The 5,705-nt window shown below is 37.5% G+C and overlaps 1 pseudogene; it reads left to right on the top strand.

Moving 5' to 3' along the window:
* Nucleotides 1-4,580: 4,580 nt before the first annotated feature.
* On the top strand, nucleotides 4,581-5,317 carry LOC110334237 (annotated as a pseudogene).
* The last annotated feature ends 388 nt before the right edge of the window (nucleotides 5,318-5,705 follow it).

The following is a 5,705-nucleotide window of genomic DNA, read 5'->3' as shown; positions in this document are numbered from 1 at the left end:
TTTAATCTCTTTTTGAAGCACCATAGAAAGTAATGAGATCCCCAAAGTAACCCTGAAGGGCCTCTAAATAACCAGAAAGGAAGAGCTCATCTCATTCAACCAAGCCTTGTAAAAAAGCAATTTGTTAGTTAATGATATAAATACTGCATCCTCACTTGAGGATATGTGCCATAAAACAAAATCACCTTCCACATACGTATGAAAACATGCAGAGACTAAACTGGAGTTAGTGGAGTCAGCCTTGCATAATGCATCATCCTTAATAGTGCTGTTAAAATTATTTTAAAAAATAAAAAAGGAAAGAAATAAGAAAAATCTCATTAGAACCTTATCTCATGGAGCACTTAAAGGTAATCAGCAATGGAAGGGGGTCTCACAGTGCAATTAGTGGCTGTTAAATGTAGACAAAATTAGAGGGGCTATTCTCTACCAGGTTCCTAGTCAACTGTGAATCACTGGGCTGAGCATTATAAGGGCTGGTTCATTAAGGAGCAATCACAGCAGGTGTCGTTTTCTAAGTTAAGGAAAGAGGCAGCATATTTCATGCCTCCAGTCAAGACAGTGGGACTCTAAGGGGACCCTTCCTAACCTTGCACATTTAGCTGAAATTTTTTTTTTAACCTCTGAACTCCTGCAGGATTCAGTTCCTGACATATTACATATTTGTATCACACTTTGTGCTTGGTTTGTAATTTGTTCTTGTCTCACATAACATACAATGTTGTTGTCAAACATTTTTACTTATAAGGTAACATAAAATCAGTTATTTATACTATAGTAGCATTCTAGTGAAAGTAAGACATCACCTATTTTAAAGACAACTTCGGCTAGCTCCATCTAATTTTCTGTCGGTCATTTCTCTATGTATGAATCTATCATGTATTCATCTGAGTATCACCTGTATATGTGTTACAAATGACATTTAAATTACGTGTATAGCCCACTTTATTATAAAAAACAACTATACTTAATGGAGAGTATTCTCTAAGCTCACAGAAAAAAAATGACTAAAGAAAAATATCGAGCTTCATTCTCTAAAACAGTTTCCTTCTTTTCATGATTCCCCAGACATTTTTATTTTTCAATACTTGTAGACAGAGATACTTCATTCTATATTGAGATTCATGTTCATTCTCTCTCTCCCACTATGTGTATGTGTGCTGTGATTTTTCTTTTTCTTTTTCTTTTTTGCTTTGCAGACTGGTATTATTAAGTAGTAGCCTTATCATGAACTTGTGATGTTTCTGCCTCAGGCTCCCAAGTGCTGGGATCATGAGCATGCCCAACCGTGCCCTTTCTGTCTTCCAATGTGACACTTCCTGATGAGTTTTCATCTCACAATAAATCTTCAATAATCTAAAATATCATACATCTACAAAATTACACAAATAGGTGAATCTATATGGAGACAATTAACTCAAAGATCTGAAAATAAGGTAGTGTCTGTGCTTATGGAATGGAATCTTTGTTTTGTCTTTGCTGCTGTTGGGATCAGAGACCGTCAATAGTACTTGGTATGGCTCTTCTGTCCTAATCTACGACATTTAGGTCATCACTACATATTATGAAAGCTATTCTCAAAACAGATCCTGATGCTGAGGGAGGTGGCACTTGATTTTTATCCCAATGCTTAGCAAGCAGAGGTCAGCAGATCTCTACCTGTGACTGGCTAACCTGCTCTACATAGAGAAATCCAGGCCAATTAGAACTATTTAGTAATACCAGTCTCAAATACAAACCAAGAAAACTACATATATTTAGTATCTATATCTATGTCTATTATCTATTTGTCTGTCTGTCCGTCCGTCCGTTCATAGATCCATCCATCCATTTATCTCTCTAATCACCTGAATGCTACAGGGAACACTTGGGTGATGCTGCTATTTTCTAAATGATGTGCATATCTCCATGGAAAACTATCTCTGATAGTGAGTAAGCACCACTCAGCTTTAAACAGTTCCTGTTATTCTTTTCAAGAGCACTATGGTCCATCATTATGTTCCCACAAAGACTGTACATGTTCATTTCTTTTCTTTCCTTTCATTTTGCTTCCTGTCCTTCCTTTTCTTTACATTACTTTCTCCCTTTTTGGCTTTTTAAAATCACATTATTCTCATATGTTACACTCAATTCTTTAAGAGATTTCCTAATGTTCATACCCATTGACTATGTAAACTACATTTGCACAGTTCATTGTAGGCATTCACAACAAAATGCCTTCAACTGAATGACAAGAGGCAGCCAAAATTGATTTTTCTCAGATAAAGAGGCCATGCATCTGTTTATCTGTGGTTCTTTCTTGCTGTATGTTCAGGTGGTGCTAGTGCTATGGCAACTCTGATTCTTCTGTGGTGAGGGGACCATTACCATTCATGAGGACTTTGCACTCATGACCTGATTGACTTTCAAGGGTTCTCACTCCTAATACCATCACCTGAGTCATCATGTTTCTGCACCCAAATTTTGGGGAGAAACAAGAAATCAGAAAATAGTGATATTTTAATTCAGAACATAATGATACTTTAAGTTAGACCATTCTAAAAGCTGTGAGTAGACACACAGGTAACTGTTCCACACAATCAGCACTTTACACAAAAATTTGAGTTTTTAAACTTAATTTATTAGATATTTTCTTCATTTACATTTCAAATGCTATCCTGAATGTCCCCTATACCCTCCCCCCACTCTGCTCCCCTGCCCACCCACTCCCACTTCTTGGCCCTGGCATTCCCCTGTATGGGGCATATAATGTTTGCAAGACCAAGGGACATCTCTTCCCAACGATGGCTGACTAGGCCATCTTCTGCTATATATGCAGCTAGAGACACGAACCCTGGGGTACTGATTAGTTCATATTGTTGTTTCACCTATAGGGTTGCAGACCCCTTCAGTTCCTTGGGTAATTTCTCTAGCTCCTCCATTGGGGTCTCTGTGTTCTATCCTATAGATGACTGTGGGCATGTACTTCTATATTTGCCAGGCATTGGCATAGCCTCACAGGGATAGCTATATCAGTGTCCTTTCAGCTTTCTTCCAGTCTCGCATGGCATTTAGGTCATCACCAAATACTAGGAAAGCTATCCTTAAAACAGATCCTGATGCTGAGGGCGGTCAATCACCTCCACAATTATCTTCCATGCATTTTATTTTATTCATCTATTTATGATATATGATGTGAAGCATAATATATATGATAAAAATATAGCATATGTAGTATATATACTAAAATATACAGTATATAGAGACATATAGCATATGTAGTATATGTATATATATGCTAGATATACAAGAATGTGATATATAACAGACTATATTTAATAGATATATAGTATATGTAGCATATATACATTATATATATATCATATATACATATATACATAGTTGTACATCTGGAGATCACAATTTATAGAGGAATTTTAATCCAGCAACATGGCTGCTGTGGCAAGGCATCACATTCAAAGACCTTCTATGTCTGTACAATTCAGCTGGGATGACACAGATTTAATCACTCTGACTAGAATACAGACATAGCCTTAGTACATACCTTTCATCCCAAACAATGAAAATAATGTTGAAAGTGAAGTCTAACTGATGGGCAGACAAAATGATGAATCAGAAAAAGATTTCACAGAATGAATCAGAGATAGGATACACCCAATTCTCATGGGAAGAGACAGGCAAAAAAAGGCTAGTTAAGAGCAATGAAAGAAAGAAAGAAAGGTGGTTTGGAGTGCTATGGGTATATGGGAGTTTAACAGAGACAGGTTGCATAGAGATCAAACTAGACACAGGTAAAGACAGAATGAGCCAAAGAATGAGAAGAAGCCAGAGAATTAGAACATAATGCCAAAGTTAGTATGAGGACAGGTAGAGCAATTTTGTCAGAAGCCAAGAGAAGCTCAATTAAATGAGTCAATTTGGAAGATTAGATTGTGATCTTAGAAGCTCAAAGCTCCTAGGTTAGAGAAAGAAATGCTCTAGGTTCAGCCCAAGCTGTCTCAAAGCTTGGGTATGGCTCTCATCTCATCCTATCATCTAAGGGAACAAAAATTCAATTTATGTCTGTAACCCAACATGGTTGGAAGAAAAATCCAACATGATTGGAGAAGAAGAAAGCCCGCCAACATTGAATAAAATAGAAGATATTTGACAGAAGCATAACAGAGGACAGGAACCATCTGACAGAAAGGCATAGAGGAGAAATTCCCCTGGGATTATCTCCAGAGGAAGCATCAGGTATTTTGAGTTTGGCTGGATGCCCAGAGAGACTTGGGAGACTCTAATGTGGTAGGAGCCTGGAGCACAGAGCAAGGAATGACAGAGGAGCATCTGAGTCAGCGAATCAGAGTAAACCTTCACAAAAGACAATTTTAATTATTGGACAAACTTTTGCTGAAATAAAAAATGGGAAACTCCATTTTTAGATCCCTTAAGACCAAGAGTAGGAGAACTACCTTTTCGGCTGTGAACTAAAGACTGACAAAGACTATCACTTTAAAGTGGATAATGATGAAAATGAGCACCAGTTGTCATTAAGAACGGTCAGTTTAGGAGCAGGGACAAAAGATGAGTTACACATCGTAGAGGCAGAAGCAATGAACTGTGAAGGCAGACCAATTAAAGAAACACTGGCAACTTTGAAAATGTCTGTACAACCAACAATTTCCCTTGGGGGCTTCGAAATTACACCACCTGTGGTCTTATGGTTGAAGTGTGGTTCAGGGCCTGTGCACATTAGTGGACAGCCTCTAGTAGCTGTAGTGGAAGATGCAGAGTCTGAAGATGAAGATGAGGAGGACGTAAAACTCTTGGGCATGTCTGGAAGCGATCTGCTCCTGGAGGTGGTAAAAAGGATCCACAGAAAAAAGTAAAACTTGATGAAGACGATGAGGACGATGATGCAGATGACGAGGATGATAAAGAAGAAGATGATGATGATTTTGATGAAGAGGAAACTGAAGAAAAGGTTCCAGTGGAGAAATCTGTATGAGATACCCCAGCCAAAAATGCACAAAAATCAAACCAAAATGGAAAAGACTTAAAATTGTCAACACCAAGATCAAAGGGTCAAGAGTCCTTCAAAAAACAGGAAAAAACTCCTAAAACAACAAAAGGACCTAGTTCTGTAGAAGACAATAAGGCAAAAATGCAAGCAGGTATAGAAAAAGGCAATTCTCTTCCCAAAGTGGAAGCCAAGTTCATTAATTATGTGAAGAATTGTTTCCGGATGACTGACCAGGAGGCTATTCAAGATCTCTGGCAGTGGAGGAAGTCTCTTTAAGGAAAGGGTTTAAACAGTTTGAAATATTCTGTCTTACTTCATTTCTGTAATAGTTGATATCTGGCTGTCTTTTTTATAATGCAAAGTGAGAACTTTCCCTAATGTGTTTGATAACTGTTGTCCAGGTTTAATTGCCAAGAATGTGTTGTCTAAAAATGCCTGTTTAGTTTTCAAGGATGGAACTCCACCCTTTACTTGGTTTTAAGTATGTATGGAATGTTATGATAGGACATGGTAATAGTGGTGGTCAGATGTGGAAATGGTAGGGAGACAGAAATATACATGTGAAATAAACTCAGTATTTTAATTAAGTAAAAAAAAAAAATGAGACCAAGTAGTAGTAGTAGTTGATGTGATAGAAATGTTACCTAAAAATCTATAGCATTAATTATTGCAATTGTGGACACTGGAGTAAGCACCTCAC

Source organism: Mus pahari, chromosome 16 (assembly GCF_900095145.1).
Source record: "Mus pahari chromosome 16, PAHARI_EIJ_v1.1, whole genome shotgun sequence".
Classification (NCBI taxonomy): domain Eukaryota; kingdom Metazoa; phylum Chordata; class Mammalia; order Rodentia; family Muridae; genus Mus; species Mus pahari.
The sequence above is the reverse complement of the archived record's forward strand: the minus strand, read 5'-3'. Positions and strand labels throughout refer to the sequence as shown.